A 17,980-nucleotide genomic window follows, 5' to 3' on the forward strand; every position below is an offset into this window, starting at 1 on the left:
AAAAACCGAGAGGAAGTTCCTCAATGCCAACCATGCTTCTCTCTCTTTCTGTTGTTAGAAAAATATGAATATGAAAATCACTAGCAAAGAATGGCACAGAATGTACTATGTGTCAACTTAGTTTACTTGAGGAAATGAATTGAGACCCCACTCCCACTCCCAAGTTCTCGTATTAACTTTAGGCTGACTGTTGTGGAAACAAGGTGCCTGTTGTTTTGTACGAGGGAGAGTCGTTGCAGTAATTGCCACAACTACCTTACCATCTCTGAAATAGTGGATGCCTTTTGACTTCAAATTAGTATTTAATTTAATTGCTTTAAGGAAGAATTTGGAGTAATGAGCTTAAACATTGTTTAAAGGAAATGGTAATTTTCAAGTAAATCTAGGGGAATAGATAATGGATTGGTAATTCTTTTGAGTAAATTTAGAGGAATGGGTAATGGATTGAAATTATTTTTCTCTGAGAGTTGGATAGGCATATTGGCAGAGGAATTGTTTGACGATTAATTAAATTTCTCATTTTTTATGGTTTTGTGGGAGTTATGTTGTCAGTTTCATTTTTAAAATCTATTTATTTATCATCCAACAAACTTTGGATTGGTAAGACATCTTAACAGATGAAAAATTTGACAAAGCATTGATTATCACCAATTTAGATAGGAAATTTAAATCAAATTATGGAAAAATGTAAAGCGTGAAAGCGATTTAATGAAAAAAATAGACTTGTGAGATTCGACAATGCCACATGCAATTGATGTTAAATTGGATTAATTTTGTATAGGAAAGAAGATATAAAACATGGTTATATGGTAGTTAGTTCTTGCAGTTTAGCTTAACTAGCAATTGCACCAAATGTTGCGAATAAAATGCCGTAAGGAAGTGACATAGGAAAACTAGCATTAACAATGAATGTGTAATATAGGAAAGAGTAGCATTAACAGTGAATATGTCACTTATAATATCTGCAGTAAAAATCTTGGATGCGGTTAATACTCAAAATCAATTCAACAATTTGAAACATTTTGAAAGCATACAAAAGGTTAAGAACTATGTTTCTCTGTTGTATAAATCAAATACAAAACAAAAGGGCAAAATTAAAAAAATCAGTAAATTGAAATTAGAATGCATATGGGCCAACATTATTACAGTCTACACCATGTCATCATACAGTTGAAATCTGAGCATTTTGTAGGATTTCATTTTCCATTTATAGAGAGATTCTTCATATGAATCAAATAATTGGTTGTGTTTAGGAGAAATGAGGGCATATGGAGTCAAAGTGTCAATTTGAGGGCATTGTTTTCTACTTTTTAACATTTGAGCTATAGATGTTGATAATGGGAATTCACATATCTATTACACATTATAATAGAGTTGTAACACATGAAGCCCAAGAATATAGGGTATTGGCAATATTGTCGAGTGGTAGTATGATCATACTGTGCCTTCCATCATCACTTGCAATACAATTCTTTTCTTCTGTTCTGACATCTATACAAAGGCATCTGAACTAAGGTTGTGGGTGCATTTAATTTAAAATAGATGCTAGCGCAAAATATATCAGAGCCATCTAAATTAAGGTTGTGGGTGCATTTAATTTAAAATAGATGCTAGCATAACATTTGTGAGTCCATAAGAGATACACATTTAAATGAATAAATGTAGTGTGTCAGAGCAAAATTTGTGAGGAGTACAGTTGATAGATTAACATATATTCCTCTCAGCTCCAATTCTATTATGTTAACTCCAATTGTAGTGAGTTTTTTTTTTTTTTTTTAATTTAAACCCAAAAAATAGCTATTATTTATGATCTATGCTAGTTTTTTAATATATTTATTACTAATTTTCTCCTTTTAAGACGTTTCATATTAAATTTTGTTCAGTTTGAGATTTAAGTGTTTATTTGACAATCACATCTTATACACCAATTATGAGATTCCTGCACGAGAAACTTCTATTCCAACAAAACTCAAATTATGGCTAGAAAGAGTTTCGTTGGCCTTCTCCAACACAAACTGCAAGTACTTACCCTGAGCTTCAATTAGGAGGTGCAAATGTTGTTGTACATGTTTCAACCATGTTAGATTAAGAAAAAGAGAAGAGTCTAACAACCCATCAGTATTTGTAAGGAGTTCATTCACTACTGTGATCAAAATTATTAAGGTTAAGGGTAGTAAGGAGAAATCCTTTGAGCCACCCAAGCTGGGCTTGTAGTTAGGATTTCACTTATTCTCTCAACTTTCTCATTCTTAAGACCCACAATAACTGCAATGATTGTGTTGGAAAATGCTTGCAGTATAGAGGGATCTGAGTTGTAGATCTTGAATCTATTGATAATGGTGTTTCTAGGCCTCTTAGCTACCTGCTTCCGTGATGGAAAATTGCCCCCTTCCATTCCGTAGTTTACACCAATTCCAGGGTTTGGCTATTATGATTGTCCCCCTCCATTCCATAGTTTACACCAATTCCAGGGTTTGGCTACTGTGATGCCTCCGACTCATTTCCCCCTGCAATGTGCAATACCAAAAAACATACAACGAAACCCCACATTAGCTCAATTCAAAAACTCAAATATTTTTCATAACTGAGGAGATTACGATCAGTCTATTTTATTGACGTACTTGATGACTTCATTTCGTCATCTTGGCTCTTTTATGACACCACTTTCTATCTATCAAATATTAATGACACTCCTATTCACTGGTCTCTCAATGGATAAAGTGGCATTGCCTGAACGTTCTATTTTTCCTCATGCTTTTTCTCAAATCCATATTTGAATTGCTTGTTAAATATTTCCTTTGTTTGTGATGTCTAACATATCTTAAGCTAACTCTTTTTGCAAGTTATGATTTAATTGGTTACAACCTTTGGCAAAGGAGTTGGGAGTGAAGGTTGTGCTCACCTTCAAAGTATTTAAGGGTAAAAATATTGTTAAAGAAGTGAGAGGAGCAAGATTAAATGATCTGGTACAAGATATTGAGAGTAAAAAATCAAGTTCATACATTTACAAATTGGTTGGCCTTCTTCATTTTTAGATTTTGTAAATTGATATCCTACCAATAAAGTGTTTTTTGTTTGAACATGAAATGGTACTATTTCTCAAATTGAGACGGCATGTTGTCCTCAATTTATGCCTTACAAAGGAAAAACATTTGGTGGTAATGCTAGTGCATGGAAGTTAGATTTGATACATCAATATTTAATGTTATTTTATTATTTTTACAAAAAATATAGTAATAGGTACATAGTGTCATAAAAAACTCATTGGAATGATCAATGATGATGAACATTTTTTTATCGTCACCAAAAGTAACCAAAAAGGGCATTGGTGAGGGTCAATAAAATATCGTCACTCGAAGTGTCACCAAAGAGAGAATTAGGGATGGTCCTTTAATGACCCTCACCAAAAGTGTCACCAAAGAGAGAATTAGTGATGGGAAATTAATGACACTCACCAAATGTGTCATTGAAAATGGCTTTGGTGACAAACCTTAATGGACCATCACTATATACACTTTCAACAATGATTTTTTAAAGATCGTCACTATATGTGACGTTGGTGATGGACCTTAAAGGTCCATCATATGCATGAAATGTCATCAGAAACTCATTGGAATGATAAATGATGATGAACATTTATTGACCGTCACCAAAAGTAACCAAAAAGATTATAGGTGATAGTCAATAAAATATCGTCACTAGAAGTGTTACCAAAGAGAGAATTAGTGATGGGCCTTTAAAGACCCTCACCAAAAGTCACCAAAGAGAGAATTAGTGACGGGCTTTTAACGACCCTCACCAAAAGTGTCACTGAAAATGGCTTTGGTGACAAATTGTAAAGGACCATCACTATATACACTTACAACAACACTTTTTAAAAATCGTCACCATATGCGACATTGGTGACAGACCTTAAAGGTCTGTCATAAGCATGAACCTCACAATGAAATTTTTTCTTGTAGTGAATATATAGAAACCTACATTCATAACAAATGCATATACAACCACAAACTCATGATGACACATCCCACAACAACATCATCAACCTTCATATGTCGACATCACTATAGCCATGATCAACACCATACAAATGCGACAAGCGCATGGTCATACAACACAAGAGACACACATGAAACATGAATCCATGACAAACAGACAACCCATCCAGTCCAAGGGGTGAACCATGCTCTATACCACTCTCTAACACCCTTGTCTGAAATATGCCCAAGTAACTGGCCAACTGTGGTAAACATGCAACGAGAGGCCACTGTGATTTGATTCAACCTCATAAGTTATGTTAAGGAAGTGGAACTAATGGAAAGACCCCATATAGACCTTCAACATCAACATTAGGAACCCTAGGAACCATCCCAACCTTTCTGCCAAACAGCCCCTGGGTCCCACTAATATTTTGGACCACTTGAACCTGAGACGCTCCCATGCTATAGGCCTACCAACATCCAAGAGGCTGTAGGCACTCTCATGATGAGGCATGCAAGCATCAAGGAACTATTTTGCTCAGTGTTGTGCTAGCGTCCTTGGGATTTAAGTCACCTTTTCAGGCCCAGTGCCCAGGTCACTACCTAGAATTGAATGACACCTTCAGAACAGTAAAATAACAGAGAAATGATAGTACAAATGCAAATACTTAAAGAAGCCCTTTACTATACCACTACTAGCCATGATAAGAATTTCGCCAACCATATCGCGAATATGTGTTCTACAAGTATAAATGACAAATATTAGCATATGAGTCTTATACTTTTTTGAGATTCTCTATGAGGTATTTTTTCCTTATCACTTTAGCTTCAGTTTCATCCATTAGGCCATAGATACATTTTTCATTCATGTACAAGTAAAAACATGATGGGAACCATACAGAGCCACTCTCACAATACATATTCATAACCAACATAATAACAACATAAATACCAAGGATACAATAGCCATAGAACCCACATATAAACCAATATAATAATCCTGAGATAACAAGGAGAAATAACCTCATGCAAAATCCAACCTGGTATGGGACTAGCATGTTCCACCCAACTGTAGAATGGCTTAGCCAAATCTCTCTCATGCATTCACCCTCATGCCATATTACAAGCATGAATGTGGGATCTCATAGAATACATGAATCCAAAACCATCCATGGCTTTCAAAGTCCATCCACCTCAACCCATCAAATAGTGATTCCACCTCGCGGCTTGACATCACAAAACCATCATTATATTGGTCCCTATCTAAGCATACTAGGGCTTCCAGAGAATTTTTCCAACCAAGGCTTCCAAGAATAGTAAATCAACCCACATCCACATATTTTACTCAACATCCAAAGCGTTTATCCAACCAGGGCTTCCAAGACTAGTAACTCAACCCACCAAGGGATTCTAGAGTGTTTTTCCAACCAATGTTTCTAGTACTAGTAACTCAAGCCACCAAGGGATTCTAGAGTGTTTTTCCAACCAATGTTTCTAGTACTAGTAACTCAACCCAAGATATTACAGGGATTCCAGAGTGTTTGTCCAACTAGGGCTTCTAGGAATAATAAATCAACCCAACCTGAGGAAACAAGAGAACCAACCAAAAAAAACAAGGATATAAAACCACAATCTCCATGGGTATCTAGGAAATGGCAAGGCTAAGAAAATCCATTGTCAATCCCGACCATCCTCCATGCTAATGACAAACCATGAACAACAAACCACATGCTTATTACATGCATGCCAAAACTAGTGAGGAAAACACACATGAAACTCAATACCTCCAAGGAAAGACCACAGTAGTTGTTGATCTCGATGTCCTTTTGTGCTTTTCTACTCTTTCTTTGCCTTCTTTCTCCGAAACACCAATTATCCCACACTCCTCCAAGAGTGATCCAAGAAAACTATAAGTATCCAAGAGTATGAGAGAGAGAGAGAATAGAGAGAAAGCTCCAATGTTGGACTTACCAAGCTTGCCCGCCGATTCTTAGAAGCCATTTTATTAATGAGGCTTCTATTTTCTTCATTTTCCATTATTTTCCTTCATTTTCCTCCTCAAATGAAACTTGTGAGCTTTCACCTCCATTTTCTCCTAATTTTTATTATTTTCATACATAAAATGCCAATAAATGCCTCATGCCTTCCCAAATCCTTTGACATTTCATTTGCGAATTTCCTTAGCCATAATACACCAAATGAACACCCACTTGGATGATTTCCCCACCATTCATCTTGGAATATGTGTCCCATGGCTATGGTCTTATATATTTTTACATGAATTTTTAACCAGGGTTGTTACACAATTGAGGTGTTGCTTCTCCTTCCTATATTAGTCTCTCCCTATGTTGTAACAATTCTCCCCTTTCCTATATAAACCATGTTTCTTCTTGTAGCTAGGCAATTTTTGCTTTGAGTTACTTAGCTCTAACTAACCTAGAGATTGGCCTTCTTATGGATGTTTGAGGCTTCAATTTTCCCTTTGCCTCGTCCCAATTTTCCTTCTCGCTAGCTAACAAATTCTTCAGAGAAAGAGTCTCACCAATTTGGTAGTGGTGAAAATTGTGGAAGAAGGGGTGAAAATGGATTTTTTTCGTTGACAAAGATGGATTTTTGAATAGATAAGTGGTTGAATAGCATGGAGGATGGATGATGGAGGTGTGGTATACTTCCTTCTTCACTCCCCTAACTTAAAATCTAACCCCTCTCTATGTCAATCACAATCCTATAGCAATTCTGGTCAATATTGTACCAGTTCACAACAGTCCTCTAAAAAATTATGGTGGAAAATAAGAGAAAATTATGGTGGAAGCTTAATTAAAGAAAAAATAACACACTTGGGACAAATTCCTCTTTGGGGGAGGGTTTGGACAAAAATCTCTATAATCTCTTGTAAAAAGAAGACAAACTCCTACATCTAATATCAAGAGAAGGGTTTTAGAGGATGAATGCTCATTTGAAGAGTTAATATTTGAAAGAAAATGAGTAGAATTTTTTTGATGATCCGTAAACTACTGTGGATATTCCATTAGACAGTTCGTCACAACACATATGATAATATTATATTAAAAATTTGAGATTCCACAATATTACAGTTTTATTTAATTTCTATATTTGTAAAATTAACTGTAGCTAGTGCATGCATGTAAAATTAAATCAACGAGAAAAGTAGAGAATGAAAAAATAAGCTCATGCACACATAATACATAAGATATTCTCTCTAGGAAACCATTTTGGGAGAAAACCCAGCAGGAAGGTGAGGTTGCTTCATTCTCTTTCTCTATCTGGAAATATGGCTGCAGATACAAAGAAGTAATGCCTGTGGCCCGTGGGTTGCTACAATGCATAAATCCTTTCTGTGTGCTCTCCCTCTTATCTCTCCCGGCTATCCTTTCTCAATTATGGAACAAAATTCTATCGAAAGAATGGAATGCCTCTTCCTCCTAGTGGTCCGATTATAACACAACCCAATAGTGGTTAAGTTTGACTACATCAACTCTTAACTAGAGTTACAAATAGAATCTTCTAGAGTATTTTACATCAAAAATATGTGTCTAGCCCCTTTTCCATAAATAATGGGGCTGACACGACATCCTCCCAAACTATGGGTGTGAAAACAAGAAGGTCAACTTCTGAGTGGCATGACTTTTGCATACAGACTCTGATTGATGCGATTCTTACATCATTGGAAATATTTTTGTGTGTAGATTAGCATGAAAAGGTGTGACTCTTTAGTGAAAATTTCTTACCCCCAAAAAACATCGTTTGATTCCTCAAAACGCTCTCGGAAGGTTTCATACCATGTTTCACCAAACTCGATCACATGTTAAAAATGGTCTTGTGAGCTGATTCCTCCACTTTTTCCACTCCAAATGCATCGAAATGGATGAAAAACAAGATAATGATACAATTAGGATCATCTAAGGCTAAAGAAACCCCTATCTCAAAGAAAATCAAATCCCCGTAAGAATAAGAAGAGGTCCTAGTCAGTGAGGATTGCTTGGACTTTAGGGAAATACCATGGTCATGGTCTTCATGAGGAAGGGGTAAATATTTGGCTATTTCAAAATCCTAATGTTTTTTGTAGAACTCTTAGTGGATTTATTGTGTCAAACTATCCATTATTTATATGTAATTAAATTCAAATATTGTTCTTTCTTCTATAACTTTTCCATAAGAAGTTAGCTAGTTACATCGTAAGGCATTCCCATTTGAAATAAACTCCCCTTTGAAGGTATGTGTACATTCATGGGCCCTTGATTTAGGTGTTAGATGATTAAAATAGTTTGAACCATTTGATTAATTCGACCAATATTAAATTAGTTACATTTATAAGCCTCGCGACCTCACAACACAATAGGTTAACCACCCTTGCTCTAAACTACTTCTAGGTGCTTCGGATCGACCGCCCTTTCTTGACACTACTTCTTGCTTGGCACTACTACCTCAAGGTGCTTCACCTCAACCACCCTTGATTGGAAAGAGGAATGGATCTTTTTGAAGGAGAAACCCTAATCTCCCAAGTTCTTTCTCCATATAAATATGTCACAGGCTTCAGTGTCTGCATTGAGTTTCAACTATCCACAATCTTCGTTTCAATGAACTGTGGATGTATAACTCACAAATTTTTTTGATGTCATCAGCTTCGTCTCTCAGATCCCTACGAGATTGGAGTTAAATAACATCACAAAATGCAAGTCTTCATCTTTTTTCATTTGTTTACTGATATTTTGTTTTAGTGGTTACTTCAACACTGTTGTATATGTTTAGGGTTTTCTTTCTCAAGAAAAGGTATGATTTGAATTTTCATTTTCATTCTTGTCTTATTTGGGAATTTTTTGTAGCAACAACTTGTCTTCTAAAGTTTTTTCAGCGTGATTGAGAGGTTGTTGTTGAGGGTTTTTCAATTTCTATGTTCTTGCTAAGAGTTTTTAGTAAATTAATTTCTAAGAATTGAGAAGTTTGGAATCTCTGCTTGTATATCGTTTTTGTGGGAAATATTAAGTAAAAGCCAAACTTTTTTTGATATTATGCATTTTTAATGACACCCATTTCTGGTGCAGTTTTATATCTGTATTTAGCGTGAAAGAGGCCTTTGGCGATGTTTCTCCTTGTATTTTCTAGAAATTTGAAGTTATTTTAATAAGAATTATAAGTTTAATGGCCTTTTTTCGGGGTGTCAATTGTCTCTTATGGACAATGGCTAATTCTTTCATTATCATTATTCGATATTCGTTCTACTTTGTTTAGGGCATGAAGCTTTGTTCATGCACTTTAAGTCTTGAACAAACAAATATTATAGTCATGCAAAGAGTTATGAATAAGTATATGATGTGGACAACTATCACCGCAAATATCATTGTAAAACATGAAAGAGGTTTTTCCCCTTATAGATCTCGTTAAACCATATAAAACCCTTTATTAAGTTGCGATTACACACTATGTAATGCTCGTTATTCTACAATTTTATGCCTTGGGACTCTTGCAAATTTCTGTTTGCTATTGTTATTGTAGTATTAAAAGCCTTTTATCTAATTAAAATAATGACTTGGGCATTGGAGCTTGGCACTAAGTTTTAACTATCCAACCCAGTTCTGATATATAGAGAGAGAGAAAGCTCTGAGGTAGATTCGGATATGGAGATTATTTCGGGAAGAAGCCCTGTTGATTATGGTAGACCTACTGGGGAGGTTAGAATACACAGTTCCCTTCAATCCATTGCTAAAGTTCTTTAGTACTTTCATGTAACACAAGCATATATTTAAGGTCTTTAATCCCTTGGTGAATTTCCTCATTAATTTCATTTAAATTAACGAAGGCATAACTTTAAGGTCTGAAAGAGAAATGATTTTTGAAGGAAAAACCCTAATCTCCCATGTTCTTTCTCCATATAAATATGCCACAGGCTTCGGTGTCCGCATCGAGTTTCACCTATCCATAATCTCCATTTCAATGAGAAGTGTGGTTGTATAACTCACAAATTTTGTGGTGTCATCTGCCTTGTCTCTCGGATCCCTATGAGATTAGAGTTAAATAACATCATAAAATGCAAGTATTCATCTTTTTTCATTTGTTTACTAATATTTTGTTTCAGTGTCTACTTCAACACTCATCTATATGTTTAGGGTTTTCTTTCTCAGGAAAAGGTATGATCTGAATTTTCATTTTGATTCACTGTCTTATTTGGGAATTTGTTGTAGCACTAGCTTATCTTTTGAGGTTTTTCTTAGTGTGATTGAGAGGTTGTTGTTGAGGGGTTTTCTATTTATATGTTTTTGCTAATAGATTCCAGTAAATTAACTTCTGAGAATCGAGAAGTTTGGAAACTCTTCTTGTATAGAATTTTGTTAAGAAGTATTAAGTAAAATCCAAACCTGTTTTGATATTATGCATTTTTAACGACACCCATTTCCGGTGCAGTTTTAAAACTGTATTTAGTGTGGAAGAGGCCCTTGACAATGTTTCTCACTGTATTTTCTAGCAATTTGAAGTTATTTTAAAAGGATATATACGTTTAATGTCCCCTTTTCAAGGTGTCAATTGTCTCTCATGGATAATGGCTAATTCTTTCAGTGTCATTATTCGATATCCATTCTACTTTGTTTAAGGCATGAAGCTTTGTTCATGCACTTTAAGTCTTGAACAAACAAATAGTCATGCAAGAAGCTCTGAATAAGAATATGATGCAGAAAGCTATCACCACAAATATCATTGTAAAACATGAAAGAGGTTTTACCCTGACAGGTTTCACTAAACAATATACAAACCTTTATTAAGTTGTGATTACCACACTATGTAATGCCCGTTATTCTACAATTTTATGTCTTGGGACTCCTGTAAATTTGTGTCTGCCATTATTCTTGTAGTATTAAAAGCCTTTTGGCTGATTAAAAGCATGACTTGAGCATTGGAGCTTGGCATTGATTTTTAACTATCCGCATTCTTCATTCCAATGGGAAAATGATGGTTGTGATTTGAAGGTTTGAGGAAGTGGTAGATCCATTTCTCGATGTTAAACCCACATCCAGGGCATTGAAACAAGCATTGTTGGTATCACTGCATTGCGTGGATCCAAATGTTTCTAAGAGGCCAAAGATAGGTCGTGTCATACACATGCGAGAGGTAGACGAATTACCCATTCGTGATGTATTTTTTTCTTTGAAACAATAACCATGTTATTGCAGAGTATCAATGGCAGTATAAGTTTATATATAAATGAGCAAATTATCAGTCGTAGTGTTTGTTTATATATAAACCAGCTCATATATATGTATACACATATATTTAAATGGTGTATATAGTATATATATACTCTGTTTACTTGTATTAATACTTTGTTGCCCAATGCTTATTATTGTCAATGGAGACATGTCATAGTAATACAATCTGAAACGTGGATTTTGTAGGATCGTCGCTTAGGACATGAGGCTGCTGCCCGAGCATGTCATGAGAATCCAGCTAATAACAAAATCTCCAACCCAAAAGGTGACAACACTAGTGAAGGTGAAGTCAGCAGCCCCAGTCACAGAACAAGGCTGATATGGTGATGACAATCATGGGATTTTTTTCTTATTTTCAATGAAAATTCTGTTGGGCCTCATGTGCCTCTCCCTCAAAAGTAGACCTAGAAAATTTGTTGATCATAGCCAGCTGATATATTATATCATAATTATGGTGCTCATTTGTTATTTGAAGGCCCTGTAACATATGATCAATTGCTGAGAGCACTTAGCATATGTTTCTGTTAGTGTTTGTCAATGAATTTTTACAATTATAAAGCGGAATCCTCTCAATTAATTATGGTTGCAGTCTAGTGATTAAGATGGGCCATTATCATGATTAGACCTAGGTTCAAACCTCCGCAGACATTAATACCTGAAAGTTAACTTGTTAACTAGATTTGACAACCATTCATATGTTCTAGGGAAGAAACTCAGTAGCCCCAACTATTAACATTTTTGTTAATTGTTACCTATGGCTATGGCTACTCCATAGGTCGGGAGAAAAAAACCGAGAGGAAGTTCCTCAATGCCAACCATGCTTCTCTGTCTTTCTGTTGTTCAACAAAATATGAATTTGAAAATCAATAGCAAAGAATGGCAGAGAATGTACTATGTGCCAACTTAGTTTACTTGAGGAAATGAATTGAGACCCCACTCCCACTCCCGAGTTGTGGTGTTAACTTTAGGCTGACTATTGTGAAAACAAGGTGCCCGTTGTCTTGTACGAGGGAGATTCGTTGCAGTGATTGCCACAACTACCTTACCATCTCTAAAATAGTGGATGCCTTTTGAATTCGAATTAGTATTAATTTAATTGCTTTAAGGAAGAATTTGGAGTAATGGGCTTAAACATTGTTTAAAGGAAATGGTAATATTCAAGTAAATCTAGGGGAATAGATAATGGATTGGTAATTTTTTTGAGTAAATTTAGAGGAATGGGTAATGGATTGAAATTATTTTTCTCTGAGAGTTGGATAGGCATATTGGCGGAGGAATTGTTTGATGATTAATTAAATTTCTCATTTTTTATGGTTTTTTGGGAGTTATGTTGTCAATTTCATTTTTAAAATCTATTTATTTATCATCCAACAAACTTTGGATTGGTAAGACATCTTAATAAACGCAAAATTTGACAAAGCATTCATCATCACCAATTTAGATAGGAAATTTAAACCAAATTATGGAAAAACGTAAAGTGTGAAAGCGATTTAATGAAAAAACTAGACTTGTGAGATTCGACAATGCCACATGCAATTGTTGTTAAATTGGATTAATTTTGTATAGGAAAGAAGATATAAAACATGGCTATATGGTAGTTATTTCTTGCAGTTTAGCTTAACTAGCAATTGCAAAAAATGTTGCAAATAAAATGTCGTAAGTGACATAGGAAAAAGTAGCATTAACAATGAATGTGTAAGATAGGAAAGAGTAGCATTAACAATGAATATGTCACTTGTAATATCTGCAGTAAAAATCTTGGATGTGGTTAATACTCAAAACCAATTCAACAATTTGAAACATTTTGAAAGCATACAAAAGGTTAAGAACTGTGTCTCTGTTGTATAAGTCAAATACAAGACAACAGAGAAAAATTAAAAAAATCAGTAAATTGAAATTAGAATGCATATGGGCCAACAATATTACAGTGTTCACCATGTCATCATACAGTTGAAATCTGAGCATTTTGTAGAATTTCGTTTTCCATTTACAGAAAAGGAGAAAAAAAATCTAAAAAACCCTAAGAGTCAAATACCATACATGTGTTACTTCAACAAACATGAAGTAATCAAAACTGCAACAGGTACTCGAATAGAGAGGTTCTTCATACGAATCAGATAATTGGTTGTGTTTAGGAGAAATGAGGGAATATGGAGTCAAAGTGTCAATTTGAGGGCATTATTTTCTACTTTTTAACATTTGAGCTATAGATGTTGATAATGGGAATTCACATATCTATTACACATTATAATAGAGTTGTAACACATGAAACCCAAGAATACAGGGTATTGGCAATATTGTCAAATGGTAATATGATCATATTGTGCCTTCCATCGTCACTTGCAATACAAATTTTTTCTTCTGTTCTGATATCTATACAGAGGCATCTAAACTAAGGTTGTGGGTGCATTTAATTTAAAATATATGCTAGCATAAAAGTTGTGAGTTCATAATAGATACACATTTAAATGAATAAATGTAGTGTGTCAGAGCAAAATTTGTGAGGAGTACAGTTGATAGATTAGCATATATTCCTCTTAGCTCCAATTCTATTATGTTAACTCCAATTGTAGTGAGTTTTTTTATAATTTATACCCAAAAAATAGCTATTATTTATGATCTACCCTAGTTTTTTAATAGATTTATTACTAATTTTCTCTTTCTAAGATGTTTCACATTAAATTTTGTTCAGTTTGAGATTTAAGTGTTTATTTGACAATCACATCTTATACAGCAATTATGAGATTTCTGCACAAGCAACTTCTATTCCAACAAAACACAAATTATGGCTAGCAAGAGTTTTGTTGGCCTTCTCAAACACAAACTACAAGTACTTACCCTGAGCTTCAATTAGGAGTTGGAAATGTTGTTGTACATGTTTCAACCATGTTAAATTAAGAAAAAGAGAAGAGTCTAAGGACCCATCAGTATTTGTAAGGAGCTCATTCACTACCGTGATCAAAATTATAAAGGCTATGGGTAGTAAGGAGAAATCCTTTGAGCCACCCAAGCTTGGCTTGTAGTTAGGATTTCAGTTATTCTCTAGAGTTTCTCATTCTTAAGACCCATAATAATTGCAATGATTGTGTTGGAAAATGCTTGCAGTATAGAGGGATATGAGTTGTAGATCTTGAATCTATTGATAATGGTGTTTCTAGGCATCTTAGCTACCTGCTTCTTTGATGGAAAATTGCCCCCCTCCATTCCATAGTTTACACTAATTCCAGGGTTTGGCTATTGTGATTGTCCCCCTCAATTCCATAGTTTACACCAATTCCATGGTTTGGCTATTGTGATGCCTCCAGCTCATTCCCCCATGCAATGTGCAATACCAAACAACATACAACCATAACCCACATTAACTCAATTCAAAAACTCAAATATTTTTCATAACTGAGGAGATTAAGGTCAGTTGATTTTATTGACGTACTTGATGACTTAAGTTCATCATCTTGATTCTTTTATGACACCGCATTCTGTCCATCAAATATTTATGACACTCCTATTCACTGGTCTCTCAATGGATAAAGTGGCATTGCCCGAACGCTCTATTTTTCCTCATGCTTTTTCTCAAATCCATCTTTGAGTTTCTTGTTAAATATTTCCTTTGTTTGTGATGTCTAACATATCTTAAGCTAATGCTTTTTGCAATTGACGATTTAATTGGTTACAACCTTTGGGAAAGGAGTTGGGAGTGAAGGTTGTGTCCACCTTCAAAGTATTGAAGGGTAAGAAGATTGTTAAAGAAGAGAGAGGAGCAAGATTAAATGATCTAGTACAAGCTATTGAGAGTGTAAAATCAAGTTCATACATTTACAAATTGGTTGGCCTTCTTCATTTTCAGATTTTGTAAATTGATATCCTACCAATAAAGTGTTTTTTGTTTGAACATGAAATAGTACTATTTCTCAAATTGAGATAGCTTGTTGTTGTCAATTTATGCCTTACAAAGGAAAAACATTTGGTGGTAATGCTAGTACATGGAAGTTAGATTTGATAAATCAATATTTAATGTTATTTTATTATTTTTAGATATATGATATTATTTTTTAAATATTTAATGTTATTTTGTTTATGATTGTAATTTAATTATGAAATGATTTTTAAAATTGTTTAATATAATTATAAAAGTGGATGATTTTAAGTTGGAAAAATAATTTGTTTAATTAGAATAACTAGGTAAGTAATTGTTTTATTTCAATTATAAATAAGTTAGAATAATTTTTTTTGGATAATAAATTGTGAATAACTAATACCGGCTTGACATCGATGATGAAGAAGAAGAAGCCAAGCCAGGGCTGACTGAACTCATCATAACGGAACGGAAAGAGCAAAGTTAGCCGTCACCTTTTGGTTAGAAATTATAGATATGTGAAGTAGTGAGGTGAGAGTTCACTTGGGTTGAAAGTTGTTGCAGAAACCACTCCACAAATTAGCAGCAGCAGCAACAATGGAACCAAGATTAAATGGATTTCCATTAGCAGCAGCAGCAGAAATGGAACCAAAATTACCACGATTAAATGGATTTCCATATGGTCCATTAGAAGCTGGACGCTTAGTTGCAGGAGATGGAGAAGGTTTTGAGCTAGAAATCCTCAATCTCTTCTTGTTGCAAGAGTTGAAAGCATTAGAAGAAGAATATATTCCTTCTTCATCATCACGATTATCACGGCCCCGGCCCTGGCCCCATCCCAATCCCCATCGCCGTCCCGCTATGGGCGCTCTTGTTGCTGCCGCTTTTGCAAAACCGTCTGCAGTTTCATTGCCTTGTACTCCAGAGTGGGCCTTCACCTTGTGCATATGAACATGGGCAGGCCAATTCTTATTATTGATCTCCATCAATATCCTCTGCCCCAACCCGTCATTGTCGTCGCCCGAGAATGGCTCCTCTCCATCCTGCAGGAGTTGTAGATGCGTCAGCGCATCCTCGCTGTCCGTGAAAATATCGAAACGATCACGAGTTTTATATTTCTCCTTCACATGCTTAACGGCCTCTAGAATTGCTTTCGATTCTAGCCGCAAAACATTGTTTTTGTGCTCCCTGTAGGTAGAGGGTTTCGCCATCTTTATATTCAGTCCCGGAGAATAAACGGCATACCCACCTTGGCCCGTGCTCTTATACAAACTACCGTCAGTGTATATGATGTTCTCCTTGTCTTTAATATCGCACTGGCAAACACTAGCGCAGTTCTTGCTCCCATACTTGCGTAGATCTTTTCCCTTACAAATATGAAGTTGTCCCATTTCTCTCTACTCTTTAATTACTATTATTATTATTTCCCCTATTCTTCCTATAAGGAACGTAGAACACTCATAGAAATAGGTGAAGGATTTCAAAAATTGACACTTGTAGAAAATTCGCTTTTACTACATTGCTAGAAAGCATCCCACCACTCCTCCACAATATAGCTCCAAGGTAATAGTTGAGATTTTGCAAATATGTTAATAAAAGATACGAGATAGATACCCCTTCTCTTTGCTTACATGTTGGTGACGAGCCTCAATATTGCAACAAGAGTGTTGCAACTCCCATGGCTACCAACTTTAATTATCAACCCGGAGTTCGTGCAAACTTAAGAGGTGACAACGTTGTATGCATGGTAGGCTAAGTTATGTTCATGTCACCTTCAAGCAATGGACCATACCAATGCATATATAGACCACTTTATCATCTAACTCAAGGAAAGAATTTGCATAAAAATAGAGTTTTGTTCTAATTGTAGAAACGAAAATATAATTCTACTTGCAAAAGGAATGAAGATGCTACTTATCCAACTATAGATGCTAACCCTAGTTGTAAGAATGTAAAATCTATATTATTTGTAGAGATAGAAACATTAGTCTACTTGCAGAATGTAAATAAGGTAAACATTGATCTAATTGCACACTGTAAAAGTTGGTTGAAAAGGAAACTAACCTATGCAATAACAGTGTTTATAATTGAAACCCTACATAAGCAGAAATTCAAAAGAAACATTCCTAATCTGTTTTGCATGGATAAATCAACTTTCAATCATTATGCTCAAAGGGATTTGGTTTTAGTGACATAGTTCATTAGGGATTTCATGAGACAATCAAGAAAGTCATCATTTTACTTCAAATTTAGAAATCTCTCCTCTAACCCCATTTGCATAATTGTGTTATAGTGAAGAAAATGTCAGTCTTAAGTGGCCTTTAGTCCTCCTTAATCATGTTTCCGTAGCCTAGGGGACATTATTCAAGACAAAGAGCACTACAATTTGTTCCTAGTTTCACTTCCATCTGATGACTTTTATTTTAAGCCATTTTTAAGGACACTTCTATTTTTGGATCCACCTAGATCATTCCTCCTCACCAATGAGTTTTTGGACTGCCAAAATCTTTATCAATCAATTGGCAAGTGAGGGAATTTATACCTTACTTTTTCCTTACTTGGATGCTTTTTCAGTCAATTGGCAAGTGAGGGAATTTATCCCTTACTTTTTCCTTACTTGGATGCTTTATCAGTCAATTGGGAAGTGGGTCTTACTTGGATACATTCCTTTGAAACCAATATTAAGGTACTCTATGTCTCCTCAATTTGATGTCCTGGTCTTTCTATGAATAATTATGTCCCCTGGTAGCTTGTCCAAGTAATATGGTGCAAAATTGTCCACTGTAGGAACCTGTCCAACCTCTTTGGTGTCCATGATCAGCGACAACTCATAAATCTTCAAGTTTTCAACATTCATCACTGATTACATATGCATGTATGTTCAAAAATAAAGATGAAAAACATTATCTCCAATCTTCTCTAATATG

At 35.1% G+C, this 17,980-nt stretch overlaps 2 non-coding genes across 2 annotated transcripts; both read left to right on the forward strand.

Annotated features, from left to right (window-relative positions):
- Positions 1-8,568: 8,568 nt before the first annotated feature.
- Positions 8,569-8,675, forward strand: LOC149150771 (small nucleolar RNA snoR97). The gene has a single exon (XR_016263898.1). It is a non-coding gene; the product is annotated as a small nucleolar RNA snoR97 (small nucleolar RNA).
- A 1,249-nt stretch (positions 8,676-9,924) lies between these two features.
- Positions 9,925-10,030, forward strand: LOC149150772 (small nucleolar RNA snoR97). Its single transcript, XR_016263858.1, has one exon. It is a non-coding gene; the product is annotated as a small nucleolar RNA snoR97 (small nucleolar RNA).
- The last annotated feature ends 7,950 nt before the right edge of the window (positions 10,031-17,980 follow it).

Source organism: Pinus tabuliformis, chromosome 9, assembly GCF_031772625.1.
Source record: "Pinus tabuliformis cultivar Carrire ecotype Pingquan chromosome 9, CPIR1, whole genome shotgun sequence".
Taxonomy (NCBI): Eukaryota; Viridiplantae; Streptophyta; class Pinopsida; order Pinales; family Pinaceae; genus Pinus; species Pinus tabuliformis.